Raw genomic sequence first — 17,522 nt, 5'->3', positions numbered from 1 at the left:
TCATTTCAGATAAAATAAAACGTTTTATTTTATCTAAAGAATTAAACTTTATTTTGCAAATAGGTAGGTACTTATTAAACTTTTATTGGTTATATATAACCAATAAAATAAACATCTTACATTTCTTGCAAATTCATTAGTACCTGTTAACCTCCATCACTCCGACACTGGCAACCTTATTTAGGGATTAGTAACCCTCACAACTATTGTATTCTATTCTGCTCCAACCTTTATACCTGGTGGTCATACTCAATTTAAAATTGTTTTCCTATATACTTCTGTAAACTTGTTGACAAATATCTGTTTTTCATTGAGTCACCCGTATCAACAGTTTAGGGATTTGCATACATAATTTATTGTTTTATTACTCTCTCATACATAAAAATACACTATAGTTTTACCTTAAAAATATTATTGAAATTATTTATTAATTATATTAATATGTAATTAATACGGTATTATTAATTAAACGTATCGTTTCAAAAACAAAATATGATTGAAATGTCAAATGGTGGTAGTTCATATTTCTTTCCTAGATGGCGTCGTTAGTTTACTGGACAAACGGCGTGACTTGTTATCATAGCCTTTTATATAGATATATAATTCTTAAATAGCTCTCATATATATATATATATATATATATATATATATATATATATATATATATATATATATATATATATATATATTTTAAATGTTAATAGCCATTTTATAACTTATGATCACTATTACATAAAAAGACAGTTAAACAAAGCTAAGAAGGGCAAAAGGAAATGTAAAGATCCGATATACCATAAATAAAACGACGTAATTACTTTCACCACGTTCTGTTCAGATAAACTCGACCGTACTCAATACACAAAATCAAAATTCTTGTGAGAACCATTACAACCACGTACTCACATACTGTTATCATTCAAACCGTCAGTCAGGAAATAACATGTCCTTATCTGAAAATGTATTTTCAGCTCAACGTGGAAAATTAAAGAAGATGTGAAAGTCGTCCCCCGTTGACATGACATAAATGAAGCGTAAAACGATTTCTCATGAATATTAAAAAATTTATTTACATTCATCTTTATGCACGATTATTCATGAGTAATTTCAAAAGACCTTGAGGTCGGGGAAAACATTAGACCTGTCCTTCCACATATTAAAAGGGAGCAATATACATGTATTCATGTATACAAGTTACATAATATCTTTAACTATAAAAAGGGCAGCATTAATAAAAACTGCTTTCTCTTGCGCAAAAGTATCAATAACATCATCAATGTTTAAAGATAGTGACATAGAATTTTCAATAGAGAGAATATCTAAGTTTTACGTAGCCTGTTTTGTTCCATAGTATTTTTTAAATAGGTTTTTATTAATAGACTAAAAGTTTTTTTTATTTACAATTAAGGCCCATCAACCTGTGCGTATCAGCAAGTGGTTATTAGCGCCGCCTGGTATTATAATTTTTTTACCTTTTTGGATACATAATATATACAGATTTTGACATACATAGATTTTTACATACATAAATCTGAGTTAAACTAAGTACATTGGTTAATAGAAGAAAACACATTTATTTGTACACGCACTGATGTTTAAATTTGGTTGTATATTCCTATTGATTTTAGAAAACTTAAAACAGACGAATAGACACAGTTTTCTTCTAGACACTCGCGTAGCGTTGCCGGTAGGTTACACTTTTTCCTCTCATTTGAATATGCAGGGCATTCAATTAAACAATGTTGGACACTTAAACTGTTAAAACACTTACCGCACATTGGATAAACACCAGTAATATGGTATTCATGTGTTAAGCGTGTATGTCCTAATCTAAGTCTGTTTATTATAATTTGGTCTTTCCTGTTGCTACACATATTCTTCCATCTTGTAACTGTTGTTTTTATGTCTCGTAGTTTTTGTTGAGATTGATTCCATTCTTGAGCGGAACCGTTCTTTCAATGTCGAGTTAATCCAGTGATGAAAATCTTTCTTATAGGTATGTTCTATCAAGTCTTCAATGTTAACTGAAGATTTGGCGGCAGCATCTCCTCTTTCATTACCATGTATACCTATATGTGATGGAATCCACATAAATTTTACAATCGCATTCTTTTGCTGAAGTTGGTACAAATGGTTCTTTATCAATCGCAATAATGGATGAGTTGGGTAAATAGTGCCTAAGCTACTCATGGAACTTAAGAAATCTACTATTATCAGGAACCTGTCTACGTTGGCGTTCAGTGCATATTCTAATGCTTCGTAGATTGTGAATAGTTCTCCTGTATAGACTGTGCTAAAATTTGAGATTTTGTATGAAGCAGTGTAGTCGTTGTGTATGAGGGCACATCCCACTCCTTTTTTTGATTTGAAGGCATCAATATAAATATGTTGGTAATTCTGGTACTCATCAATCTTACTGTAAAATTGTTTAACCACAGAGAAAGCATTAAGTTGATTACTAGTCTTTGTTAAACTCAAGACTAGGAAGGGTTTTCTGACCATCCAAAGAGGAGCGGTTAAAAGGGTGGTTTGGTATATTTTAGGGAAGACAATATTATTGCGATAACCAAACCGTTGAGCTTCTCCGTCGTATAAGACTGACTTGGGCAGCCTTCGGCAAGCTGAACCATATTTTCAAATCGTCTGATATACCAATATGCCTTAAAAGAAAAACGTTTAATCAGTGTGTTTTGCCAGTGTTAACTTACGGTGCCGAAACGTTGACCATGACAAGGAGAACAGTTCAAAAGATCCGTGTGTGTCAAAGGACGATGGAGCGTGCTATGTTGGGCGTTTCACTACGAGACAAGATCGCAAATCGCCAGCTACGACAAAGAACAGGAGTAGCTGATGCAGTAGAGAGAGTAGCAACACTAAAATGGAACTGGGCAGGTCACGTGGCTCGAATGACAAAGCGGATACTGGAATGGAGACCAAGAGATGATGCCTACCGAAGTAGAGGTCGTCCACCAACACGTTGGACTGACGATCTAAAACGTTGTCATAGGAATTGGATGTAAGAGGCACAAGATCGAAATAGATGGAAAATTATGAGGGTGATCTATGTCCAGCAGTGGATAAGCGAAGATTGAATGATGATGAATATTATTGCTGGTCATGTATCTATTAAGTCTTTTATAAAAAGGGGATTACAGGTGGGCTACAAAAGTCTGACGACATTATGGGCGGGGTTTTTAAAAACCTTTCCAAACATTTCTAATTTGTGTGTATTGGTCCCATAAAAAGCTGGAAATATTGTTTTTTTTAATTGTTAGGAGAATAAATCAGGACTTTTGGTTATAAACATTCATTCTCTGCCATTGGTATTAGTTTTTATAAAAATATCAAAGTATTAAGATATTTACTATGATTATTTATGAATAAAATAAATAAGGTTATGTCTCATGTATGTTTTTTATGTGTCTGCAGTAAGATGTCGTTCCATCGTTTTCGTGATCTTCCTACTGATCGTCTTCCTATTGGGGAACCGTCTCTTGCTATTTTTACTACTCTGTTTGTTGTCGTTCGCCTTATGATCGTTCCATTCTACTCTTCTATTTCTTACCCAGTTCTTGATGTGCTCCACCTTGCATCTACGTCGTATATCTGTACTTCTAGCTCTATCCCATAGTGTTTTACCATCAATTTTTTTAAGTGTTTCTTCTCTGCTGTTTCTAATATCCTTTTTGTCCTCTCTGTGTCAGGTCGCGTTTCTGCCGCGTATGTCATTATTGGTCTGATGACTGTTTTGTAAATTCTGCCTCATTTCTTTCATAATGTTTTTATTTCTCCATATTGTTTCATTCAGGCAGCCTGCGTCTCTGTTTGCTCTATTTACTTGATCTTCCACTTCAGTTTCGAGCTTTTCGTAGCTAGATAATGCATTGCCTAGATATTTAAACTGCTTCATTTATTCTATTATCCATGCATTTGGTCTTTTTTGAGTAAATTAACGTATTAAATTTTCTGGTGGTTATATTAAATTGGTGAAGCATACGTTGTAATTCGTCTTCACTTTAAGAGAGTAGTATTGCGTCGTCTGCATAGCAGATTATTTTTCTTTTATTTGGTATCCTTTTTTAGTTCTTACTTTCTTTTTTATTTCATCCATAATTAAGTTAAACAATAAAGGACGCAGGGAATCTCCCCGTTTTATTCCATTGTCATCTTCAATAGGATCGAATTAGTTCTTCTTCTACTTTTACTTTTATTGTATTGTTTTATTTTTGTCCGATTTGTCCGTCTTTTTAAAGAGATGTATTAGGATGCTTGATCTCCATTCTTGAGGAACAAAGGAGGATCAAATCTGGCCCTCCGTACTTAAGAAGTTCGTTCGATTTCTATTTTTTAATTTCCTTAATTCTTCCTTTACCTCTTCCTCTTCAATATTTATTTCTTCGTTTGTCGTCACCTTTGGTGTTGGTGGTTCATTATCGTCACCTAGAGCAAATAGGGATCAAAAGTAGTCTACCCATGTTTCCCTCTGAATCTGTTTCATTTTTATTAGTTCGTTCATCTCTTTTCTTTGTCCGCTGATCATTCTCCATATTTCTTTTTGTGTTCTGTAGAAGTCGTGTTTCACCTGTTTTGAAAAGATCTGCCAGTATTCCCTTTTTATTTGTCTAACTAATGTATTCATTTTATTGCAGATTAATTTATAGTGGATATACGCCTCTTGTGTTTGTTGTGTTCAATATGGTAAAAAGGTTTTCTTCTTTTCTTCACATTTTGTCTTCATTTCCTTTCTAAACCATGGTGTTTTTTTTTTTGATATGTTAGTGTTCGTTACTTTCCTCTCTCCAAGTGATTCTGTTGCTGCGTTAATTATGTTATTTTTGAGATTTTTCCAGTTTTCCTCGATGTTATCGTTTTCTAATATTTCATTCCCAGCAAACTTCTTTGATATTCTTTTTCTGTATAAGTGTTCCGTGGATTCCGTATTTCGTTCTTCGACTATAATTTTTGTTTGTGTTGACGCTGCTCTCTTTTGTGGAAATTATTTCAGGATAATTCTTATTTTACATAATACTAGGCTATAGTCGCTACCTTTATCTGCTGAGTTGAGACATCTTACGTCTATTATTTTAATTGGGAGAAATATTGTTCATCGGGTGTTTCACAGCAATTAAGTACTTTGTATATACTTAAGTTTAAGTGTTGATTAAAATAATTGTAATTAGTTAATGTTCTGATTGTATTTTATAAAAATGCCTTTGGTCTTAATGACCTGTTGTTCGTATCAATAAATTTTTACTATTATTAGATTTTTAAGCATTTATTATTTTAAACTTTTAAAATAAACATATTCCATATTCAACAAAATACTTGTACAAAATTAACTAATGGTTTGTGTTATCGATAACGTTAAATAGTGTATCCTAATAGATTTTAATAATGTTTACTGAACGTATTAGCTTTTTAATTAAATTACTCGTAAAACATATTCATTATATACTACGTAATTAATGAATGTAACATTAATAACCATGTTGCAATATACATCTAATATTTATGAATATTGAAAATACAATATTTTAATAAGCCAGAGGCGTTGTTTGTTCAGTCGAGCTTTATTTTTGTATAAAATCCACATTAACAAAGCGGGTGTTATTTGGTTTTGTTAATTTTAATAAATATTTATTTTGTCACATGTTTTTAATTTTTTTTAATTTGTTGATATTGATCCAAAACTATTTTAAAATTTAACATTTTTTGAACTTACAAACCCATACAATCAAATAAAAATTAGGAATCCTCATAGATCGAGTTTAAGTGCCAGCCGATGAAACCTAAAAACCCAAGCAGCCATGTCGCAAACTGACAAAATATACATGGACATATACATTAGACAGTCTGAAATATGCATATATGTATATATAACGTGACCATTCCCGAAAAATTGTCCCAAAAATTAAATCAAAATCTAAATTGTGATAAATAAATTTCGGTTGCATTTTATCACCATGTGATGCATTAAATGCTCAATTCAACTTTTCTCCTGTTATCCGAAAGTTTGCATTTATATTCAAAAAATTATCTTTCAACATCACATATTACAACTGACGCATATTGTAATATTTTGCTATTTGTGTACTGTATATAATATTTAAAAACAAACTCTTTTTCAAAGTTTGGCAACTTACATGGTTTTTTAGACACATTTCAGGAAGCTTATTATTTATCTCATCATCATCATCATCATCATTATCATCATTATCATCCTGTAGGCGTCCACTGCTGGACATAGGTCTCCCTCAACTCTTTCCATCTGTCTCTGTCTTATTCGGCATGCATCCAGTTATTGCTAACACGCTTCAGGTCGTCAGTCCATCTAGTTGGTGCGCGTCCTCTGCTACGTATTGCTTCTTGTCTTGGTCTCCACTCTAAAATACGTTTTGTCCATCGGTTGCTTAATAATCTGACGACGTGTCCTGCCCAATTCCGTTTTAACGACGCGATTTTTTCGATCGCTTTTGTTGTTTTTGTTCTAATATGTATTTCTTCGTTTGGGATTCGGTCTCTCAGAGAGACACCCAACAGCTGGCGCTCCATAGCCCTCTGAGTCACGCGAATCTTATTAAGTACCTTTTTTGTGAGTGTTAATATTTTCGCTCCAAATTTAAGTACAGCTAACACACATTGGTCGAATATTTTCCTTTTGAGGCATATGTGATCGTGCATACGTGGGAGCTCTCATGTCTGGTTATCGCTGCCCAACCGAATTTCATGTCCTAGGTACTTATACGATGTAGTCTGCACAATATCCCTTACATTAAGAGCAATATTTCGATTTGGTACCAGATTAGTCATTATTTGCGTCTTGTTCATATAAATCTTTAGTCTGACCTCCAAGGAAGCGTGCTTTTCTGCATTTCTGTTGATACCATGCTCATTCAAATGTGCCTTCTTACATGTATGTTCTAAAAACCTCGTGAATAGCTTTGGAGAGACGGTGTTTCTTTGCCGTACCCCTCGCTGTATACAGAATTTATTTGTTTCTTGTTCAGATGATAGTCTTAGGCTAGCTGTGGCATTTTAATAGATATATTTGATCATGTTAGTGTAGCGATGGTCTATTCGACATTCTGTCAATGCTTTTAACATTTTCTGATGGCTTATGGTTTCTCGTAGTCGACAAATATCAGTGCCAATGGTTTGTTTTATTCTGCCGACTTCTCTATTGGGTTCGTTATCACTAGTAAGTGGCAGTTAGTGCTGTATTCCGATCTAAATCGAGGCTGATAAAAGTCTAATTTAGTGTCCAGTCTTTCTTTGATAATTTTTGTGAAACATTAATACATGTGTGAAAGCAAACTGATAGGACGGTAGTTTTTAAATCTGTTATGTCTCCTTGCTTGTGTAATAAAATAATGATTGCATTGTTTCATTGAGAAGGAGTTTTCTTTTGGTAGATGCATTGGGTAAAAAGCTTGGCCAAAGCCTAGATAATTTTATTTCCATCTAGTTTGATCGCTTCGATTACCACTCCGTCATCGCCAGTGGATTTGTTATTTTTCAATTCTAAAAGTGCCGTTTTGATTTCGTATGGAGTTATTTCTGGCAATAATTCTGATCCCTGGTTTGTGATTTTGGGGAGGGGCTGATCTTGCCTTTCGTCAGTGCTCTCATACATGATTTTGGTTCAATCAGTACTAATGTTTCCATCTTTGTTTTTTATTTTGTACATGTTTTTGTTGTCTATGTTGTTCGTGTTTCGCCTCAAAACTTTTAAACTTTTGTTTTCTTGATTTATTTTAGTTATTACTCTTGTATTGTTTTCTCTTACATCTTTTCGGGTTGACCAGTGTATATCTTTATTTAATTTCTTCATTTTTGTGTAGTTAGAGCCCTATTTTTTCGTCAGCTGTCTTCTTTTACCTATTAGCTCTTTTTTATTTTAGCTTAGTTTATGTCTATGGGTCAGAACGGTCGGCAGCACTTCCTTTCCGTTACTTTTCGAGGCTTTATTATGCCATCATTTGCTTGATCTACATCTTCTATTTCTTTTTGTAAGTCTTGTATATGTCTGGTTAGTGTATCTTCATACAAGTCGTTGTTTTCTAGGGGAACCCATTTCTTTTTTCTTGTTTGTTTGATTATCTTTGTTCTTTCCAATTTGACATTTAATAGTATTCTAGCTCGGATTAATCTGTGGTCACTTCCTATTGAAAATTTGTTGAGTACTTCGATGTCTTTGATTATTTCTTTTCTGTTTGTTCTCACCTCATCACGGTGTGCATAAAAAAACGACAGTTCAACATCAAAACTTCATGTAGTTTTCGATGGATCTTCACCTACTACAACAGGTTTATCTCTTAATAATTTGTAACAAGGTGAGCCAGTAATTCATTAAGTCTTTTTTTAATTTTACTGCGATTCAGACAATACAAATAATATGTTGTATGTACTGATATTAACAAAATGTTTAGTGCTTTTCGCAAAAAAGTTATAATAAAATGAACAGCGTTTTTTTTTAAAGAATCTTATGGAGAAAACATCCTGATAATGTTTTAAAGATATATGAACTGAAAACGGTCACATATGGTATAACATCGGCATCATTACTCGTAATTCGATGTCATTTTCAATTGGCGGAAGATAATTAAAATAAGTATCCCGAAATGGCTAAAATTGTTAAGCATGATTTTTATTTGGACGATTTATTCAAGCGGAGCTGACAAGTTAGAAGATGCAATAGAAATTTATATTATTGTTAAGGAAATACTACAATAGGGTGATTTTTATCTTCAGTCAATGAAGTGCAACATGTGCTATCTTTTGCAAGGCCATAAAAATACGAAAACGCTAGAAATGGCATGGAAATTTCACAATGATAAGCTAATATATCAAATTGCACAACTAAAGAAGACATGCATTTTAAAGAGAAGCATTTTTTCAAATATGGCACAAATATTCGATCTGCTAGGGCTCTTAGCTGCTTATTCGTTAGATGGTAAATTGAAATTGCTTACAGCATTGGAGTAGGCTAATATTTGAGATGTTGTAGAAGAGGTTGATTCTGAAGAATTGTTTGGTGACTGATGTGCTAGTTTCTAAATTTCTATTAATTTTTAATTTATATTTTCTTCGTTTGCTAGTTTTCAAGTGAGAGCCTTTTTGTACTAATTTTTGGCAAGTAGTTTGGCTTATCGGTTTCAAAAAACATACACAAATGGATCTTTTATGGGTATGATTTCAATGCGATATGTTTTAAATGGTTTTATAGGAATTAAATAATAACTGTACTTACAATTTTTCTTCTCTCTAGGTAGAATGACACTTTAATTTCGCACTTAGTAACAAAACTGTTTTTAATATTTGGATTCAACCAAGAGAAAACACTTTATTCGCAGCTGAAATTATTTATTGCTTTCAATAAATGTTTTAACGGTTCTCAAGAAATCTTTGTAATAACCTATTTCCATTTTTAATTTGCGATGTGGTCCCTTCGTAAAGCTTTGATTACTAATGTTGGTTTATAGTAATGGTTTTCAGAGCTTGTTTAAAGCAACTGTATCGGAAGCCTTCTGTAAGTCAACAAACATAAGGAGGATTTCTTGATTCGTGTCCGTCCTTCTTTTTGTAAATTGTTTCAACCAGAGTATATTATTACAATTTCTTACTTTACGAAAACAGGCTTGTTCTTCTGTAATCATCTGTACAGACGGCTGAATGTTCTAGTCACTGATATTATTCTTTAGTTCGCAAATGGTTATTAAAAACCGTTTGAAAAAGGACTGACTTTTTAGCATATAAACAATTATGTTTATGAACTCAATGAAAAGGTGGTGAAAAAGCACACTTTCCAAAACAAAACAAAACAAAACCTATGACAAACAAACTTTTTATGATCTACAACTTTTATTTGAAACATTTTTCTCTAGAATGTATCATAAACTTTTTATACACAAAAATTAGGTTTTTCACGTTTTAAGATTGTTTAAAAAAAACGAAGCAAAATCAGCTGTATGTCTTCACAGATTTTTCATTCGCTACCCCTAGGTCGTGACAACAAAATTTTACCGCAGAAAAGTTGCGGAAAATTAGGAAAATTCGATTTTCAGAAAAACGCACCCTGGTCCAACTCTAAACTTCCTTATTTTTTACTTATCTTATACAGATATTTATTTTTAATACAAAAAAAGGCATAAGGGACAAAATCGTGCTCGAATTTCGTATTGAAATCTGATGGTCTATGTGTGTTATCATCCATTTAACGAAGTCTATTTTTTAGATTTACGGCCGGTGTGGCGACAAATTCTTCTGTATAAGCTACTCACTTAGATATCAACATTAAAAAAAAAACAATTAAAAACATTAACATTTGTGTGAATGTATTAGTTTTTTTATTAATAATTATGAAGTGGTTTACAAACAGTATATTAAATTTATAGTAACTTGTGTCTTTCACCGAATGTGATATATGAATTTATTGTTATTTTTTGTAGTTAATCTTGTTTGTTTAGATAAAATAACGCCATTCACTTCTTGATTAACTATCTGGCCTTCCTTGTTTGTCATATTCTTGACATCTGCCTTAAACATGACCTAGTTATTTTCGCATATATAATAACCCTGCTTTAAAGAGATTTAAACAAAAAGTAAAAGGATTAACCTACCTAAAACACCGTAAGTATTTAAGAACAAAATCCGACTCTGACAAAGTTTTACCGGAAACTTTAGAGAGCGTTGAGGGCTCTCTTTGGTCTTAGCCAAAGCAGAATCTCTTGCTCGTTAAAATAACCGTATCAGTTCACGACAAGTTATTGTTTCGATAACATTCCCTTTAAGAGCATAAGTTGCTTTAGGGTTGTTCGCTCTTAAAATTCTACGCGAGGAGTAGCAACAAATCTGTTGAAGATTTCGACTGGAATTTATTGGGCTGTATGATTTGATTACTGTGACAATTCAGTTCGAATTAATGGTTTAGAGTACAACTGTGATGAAATAATTAAGTAACCACTTTAAATATGGCTGTTTGAGTGAAGTATAAAATAAATGGTAATATAAAGTGATGTCTAAAATTCAATATACACTAATCAATGTGTATGTATAATATAACAACAATTTACAAGGAAAAAGGGTTTACCGGCAATATGTGGTAGGGAAGTGAAAGGGATGAGTTTTTAAGGGTAAAAAACTGTTTATTATGATTTATAGCAGAATTTAAGTCCTATGGAAAAACGATAAATTGCAAAGTTGTAGATAAATAAAATATCTACAACTTTCGTTGTAGCCCCACCACTTAATTCAACTAATCAGAAGTCTATATGAAAATAATAAGTGCACAGTAAAAATAAACAACACCCATTCAGATCATTTCAGAACAGTGGCAGGTGTCAGGCAGGGATGCATAATCTCGCCAACTTTGTTTAATATCTACAGTGAATACATTATGCGAAAGGTATTAGACGGATGGAAGGGCGGAATATCAGTAGGAGGTCAAATAAATAATAACTTGAGATATGCAGATGGCACTTTAATAATCGCAGCGAATCAAGAAAAAATGGAAGACATAATGAGACGTCTGGAGGAAAAAAGCAAAACATATGGACTACAGCTAAATAGGAGTAAGACAAAGATCATGATAGTAGACAGTAAATAGTTTCATATACCTGGGGTCCCTAATAACAAATGACGGAGAGTGTGACAGAGAGATACGTAAAAGGTTGACTATTGCTAGAACAGCTATGATGAAACTGGTAGCAGTTTGGAAAAATTCTAGCATAACAATACACACAAAACTAAGGCTGGTAAGGGCACTCATTTTTCCCATAGCGACATATGCATCCGAAACGTAGACCTGCGGATAAAAATAAACTGGACGCTGTTGAAATGTGGGTATACCGCCGCATGTTGAGAATATCCTGGATTGATCATCGCACTAACGTATCGATATTAGAACAACTTAAAGTAAAGCATAGATGGTTTAAACAAATACAACAGAGACATTTGCAGTTTTTGGACAAATTGCTATTAGAACAGGTACGATGGAAAGAGAGTAGAGTTAAAGGAAAGAGACCTAGGGGAAGATCTCCAAGCCGCTGGGTAGATCAAACAAAAATATTAATTAACTAAGGGTTACATGAAGCCGAACAACTAGCCCAGGACAGAGAAGGATGGAGAGAAATCGTGCAAAAACTGTAAAGGTTTGATAGTGTCATCACATCCCAAAAGGGATTAGGACTGAGGAGGAGGAGGAGTTGGGAGGAAGAAGAATGGTTGGGGATATATAATTGCTTGAAGAAAACTAGGAAGAGTACGAGAATTTAAACCTACACAACGAAAAAAAAAGACACTAGATCGAGAAATTTCCCACAGGATACAGGCTGGTTTGTTTAACTGTAAGCGAATTAGCGAGGTACTTTGTGATCGAAAAATTGGGAACGAGCTAAAAGAAAAGATTTACAAGAGTGTGATGAGACCTGCGTTGGTGTACAGCGGTTGTATAAGTGTTGCCTGTAAATAAGATTCAGGAAAAGAAGATGGAGGTAGCTGAAATAAAAATGTTGCTTTGGATGTTTGGTAAGACTGGAAGGGACAGGATCAGAAGCGACTTTATTAGAGAAAGAGCAGTCTCAAAAAAGATTCAAAAACCAAGACTGCAATGGTTTGGTCATATTAGACTTTGAGATGAAAACTATGTGAAACTAAGTATAGAGCTGTTAGAATTTGATGGAAAGAGAGGTAAAGGAAAACTGAGGAGACGATGGAATGACTGTGTAGCAGAGGACTTGAGTGATGAAGGTTTAGGTGAAGAAGACCCAATCGACATAAATGAGTAGTAACGACGAGTAAAGAACAGCGACCCCTGAAAAGGGTAATGCTGAAGAAGAAGAAGAATAATCACAAAAATAATGTAAATATAAGATTTATCAAAATATAAAGTTTTTGTCATATTTTTAATAATCATGTATACTTGTTGTCTTCATCTTTTCCCGCCATCCAGTCTTCAATCTCTGAACAGTTCTTGGAACTTTGGTTAAATTTCGTATTCCATCTTCTGTAACTATAACATCATCTTCAATGCGAACACCACCGAAATTTCTATAAGTATTAATAACATCTTTCACTAAAAACTTAGATCTGTAGCAATCAGCTAGGGCATTATCTAATAGTATATTAATGAAATAACAGCCAGGTTCGACAGTTAGGACCATATTTTTTTCTAAAATCCTAGCAGTTCTTAAACTTTTTAATCCAGGTCTTGTGGATCGCTCTGGGTTTCCTTCTAAGTAACCTCCAACATCATGTACATTCAAACCAATTAAGTGCCCTAAACCGTGAGGCTGAAAGATATGAGCAATATCAGCCTCTATCATATCATCTACAGAGCCTTGTAGAAGTCCCTCTTTCGTAAGATCTTCTAACAAAACTCTATTGGCTAGTAGATGCATATCTGTCCATGATACTCCTGGTTTAATAGCTTTGAGCACAGCTTGATTTGATTTCAAAACAGCTTCATATATGATTCGTTGTTGAGGAGAAAATTTTCCATTAACAGGAAAGGTTACTGTAATGTCTGCTGCGTAGCCGTAATATTCGCCTCCCATATCAAATAGGCACAAATTTCCATCTTCCAGTTTATAATTGTTGGGAGCTCCAGCGTGCCCGTAATGCAAAACTGCTGAATTATTACCCGATCCACATATACAGGTATACGCAACGTGTCTACAAGCGCCATGTTTATAGCAGTAGTTTAAGAATTCTGATTCACACTGATATTCGAATTTTTCGGCGTTAGCAAATCTCATTACATGTCTATGTGCAGCTGAAGATACATCACCAACATATTTCAATACGTCTAGCTCATAGTCTGTTTTGATAACTCGAAGATCGGCTATTATTGGGAAAAGTATTTTATGGTTGACTTTAAAATTATCGATGCCCTCAAAAGTAGCTTCTTTAAACATACAACCGCTGTCACTATTGACACCATTCAATGTCAGTAAAGTTTTTCTGTTGAGTTTTTGAAGTACCTGTATTAGTTCATCCACATAGTGTACATACTGTGAGTTATATTTCTTTTTAAATTCGTCCAAAGGAGTGAGAGGACCCATCCACACCGCATACTCTATGGGAAGACGTGGAAAAAATAAATAACAATCTCCTGTTACAACGTCTATAATTCCATAGCAGTCAGGTTCGGTAACTCCAAAGCACCAATTGAAGTAAGCTTCCTGCCTGAATATGTAGCTTGTGTCCGAGTCATAGATGGAAACCTCAGATCCACCTTGGAGAACCACAACAGAGTTTTCTTCAATTATTTTTAATCGTTCGACAAGTCTTTTTCTATTAGTTTCATATAGTATAGGTGGAATTTCTAAAGTATGAGAACCCATAGATATATTTCCTATATGTGTATTTGCCATTGTGTGTAGATAAATCAAAAACACAGGATGGAAATTATTCGAGATCAAATTGTTTTATTATGTGTGAACTAGAAAATCGAAAATTATACAACTGTTGAATGACTTAAGTAGCTTGTCTATTTTGAAATTAAATTAGCTGATTGTATGTCAAAAAGGACCATACGAGCACAAGTTTTATAATTCTCTACAAACGGTAGTAAAATGACAACTGTCTTGTGGTCACCAACTTTTTCTAATGTATATTTTGGTTTAAATTTGACCTTGGACAATGCAGTTGCTTCACAACCTAAAATAGACAATATTGTTCAAATGTTTATGTGGTTTTTTGTTCGCAAATCTATACCTCAAGTTTTGGTATAAAAAAGAAGAATTTGGTATAAGTTATTTCAAAATTATCAAACTGTTCGTTTACATTCCCCTGTCGTCGTTCGTACAGTAAAGAGCTACTTACTGTCAACGAAGAAAAGAGGTGCGTGTTTGTGCAAAATAGAACAGAATCAAACCTATCCTTGTAAATTGAACAGGTATTTTGAGCATTGTACTTTGCTGTAATATTATTTTAAATTTTAGTTTGATCAAAATAATTTTTTATTCATTTTTTGTGACCAAAAATTTGACATTTCTGACTGATTCTTTATGAATAAGGTGGAGGGGGGGTTACCCCCCCTGATCCCAATGTAAATAAAAAATTAAATTCAACTGTCACTGTCAATATGTATTCTGAAAAAGATGTTGGTCCGTTTTTTGTGTTTATAGAGTCAACAAATATAAATAATATTAGAGTTGGTTCTTTTAATAATATAAAAATTGCAAGAGATATTTTTAATTTAAAATTAAATAATATTAATAAAATTAGAAGCAAAGGTTCAAACAGAATTTCTGTAGAGTTTAATAATTATCAATCTGCAAATACATTCCTAAATAACAAAAATTTATTAGATCAAGGTTATAAAATTTATATACCTTTTAATTATATATCTTGTAAAGGTATTGTACGTCAAATAGATGTTGAAATAAATGAAAATGAACTTATCGAATGTTGTTCTACTAACAGCGATATTAAAATTTTGAATGCTAAAAGGCTAAACAGGAGAGTAGTCAAAGGGGATACAACTACATACGAACCTACAGGTACAGTTTTGTTCACATTCAGTGGTGTTTTAATGCCTAAAACAATAAATTTTTACAATCTACCAAAATTGGTTAATGTGTACATTCCCCCAGTAACACAATGTTACAATTGTTTAAGATTTGGACACACCAAAACAAATTGTAAAGCAAAAGAAAAATGTATGAATTGTGGTGAACTTAAACATACCGATGATTGTACTATGAAATGTTTCTTTTGCAAAGGTCCACATGTTTCAACAGCGCGTACGTGTCCGGAATATTTACGTCAAAAAAATATTAAAGAACTCATGTCTTACGAAAATTTAACTTTTTTTGAAGCTAGTGAATACATTCCCAAAAATTACATAGAAAAAGACAAATTTATTTTCAATTCAAAAGATTTTCCGTCCCTTCCGAGTAATAGTACTAAAGTAAAACCCCTTAATAATAAAACGATTCAGTACAATACCGTTTCACCATCAGAAAGAAGAACACACAATTTCAAATCTTCGAAAAGGACATTTCAGCAAGTAGTATCAAATACAAATAATAAAAGAAGAGTAATCCAACAAACTTATGACAGAAATGCACATGATGAATGTCTTTATGTTCCAAATGGTAGACCAGAGAATTACTCCTCTTTAACTGCCTTATCTCAATCTAAATCTCCAATACCCTCCCAATCGGAACCAAAATCTTCTAATTCATATAACGTAAATCCAAATTCAGCCTGGAATGCCAGTGCATCGCATAGTAATTATAATTTCGATACAATACCTTCACAAGATTTCCTAAAATCATGTATGAACTTTATTAATATTTCACCAGATAATTTAAATATGGTTAAAAAACTTGTTCTTTCCCATTCTAACCTTAAGTCCTATATGGACTTAGACAATTATTCAGATAGTGATTAATAGGTTAAAACTTAGAATGATCCTAAAAACAAAAATAAAAATCATTCAATGGAACATCAGAAGTATCAATTCAAATAGGGATACTCTGACTGATTTAGTCTCTAAAGAGGACCCAGATATAGTAGTTATTAATGAAACTTGGCTTAAAGAAGATTTCAATTTTACTCTAAAATTTTATCACATTATTAGACAAGATAGGGATGATGGCTATGGTGGGGTAGCTACCTGTATTAAAAATTTTATTTCATTTCAGACTATTAAAAAATATAATTCGGACAAAGTCCAATATATTATAACAAAAATTGATGACATATTCCTAATAAATATCTATTCAAGTTCAAATAATGAAATGTCAGTGCCTTTTTTAAATTCCATGTTAGAAAACCTAGATATAAAAAAATTAATCATTATGGGCGATATAAATTCTCATCATCCAATTTGGGATAAATGTTTAATTAATAAAGGTGGTAAAAAAATAGTTGACTTTATATTTGATAACGAGTTGACCATCCTAAATGATGGTTCAGCAACCTTGTTTCAGCTTCCCAACAATAATATCAGTGCTGTTGATTTAACAATCGTGAGTAGTAATCTGGCTTTATGTACCAAATGGGGAATTATTAAAGACTGCGGCAATAGTAACCATTTTCCCACATACATAAAAATCAACGACATTGAACTATCAGATACAACTTTTGTTAAAAATTATAAAATAAGAAATTCTTCAAGAGCTGATTGGGATCTTTTTTATGATGAAATATTAAACAACCCAGTAAATTTCTCAATAAATAAAATAAATTACAAACAATTCATGTCAGTTATAAATAAAGCAGCAGATGTTTCGATTCCTTATAAAAATTGTAGGATACAGGGTAAACCATTCAATCCTTGGTGGGATGATGAATGTACATTATGGGTAAAGAAACGTAAGGAAGCTTTGCACATATTTGACTCGTCACCATCACTAGAAAATTATTTGTATGTTAAACATATAGTTGCACAAACTAAGCGTAACCTTAGAAAAAAAATAAATTTAAACAATTTTGTGAAACATTAAATAGAGGATCCAATATAACATACGTATGGAATAAAGTAAAAAAAATTTCAAACCATAATAATTGCAAAA

The 17,522-nt window shown here is 32.8% G+C and overlaps 1 protein-coding gene and 1 pseudogene across 2 annotated transcripts in view; both read right to left on the bottom strand.

Annotated features, from left to right (window-relative positions):
- Positions 1 to 17,522, bottom strand: part of LOC140434177 (uncharacterized) — a 929,087-nt gene that overhangs the window by 222,324 nt on the left and 689,241 nt on the right. The window lies entirely within an intron of this gene.
- LOC140433182 (xaa-Pro dipeptidase pseudogene) lies at positions 10,381 to 14,578 on the bottom strand (annotated as a pseudogene).

This window comes from Diabrotica undecimpunctata, chromosome 2 (assembly GCF_040954645.1).
Source record: "Diabrotica undecimpunctata isolate CICGRU chromosome 2, icDiaUnde3, whole genome shotgun sequence".
Taxonomy (NCBI): Eukaryota; Metazoa; Arthropoda; class Insecta; order Coleoptera; family Chrysomelidae; genus Diabrotica; species Diabrotica undecimpunctata.
Note: the sequence above shows the minus strand (reverse complement) of the source record. Positions and strands in the feature narration are given on the sequence as shown.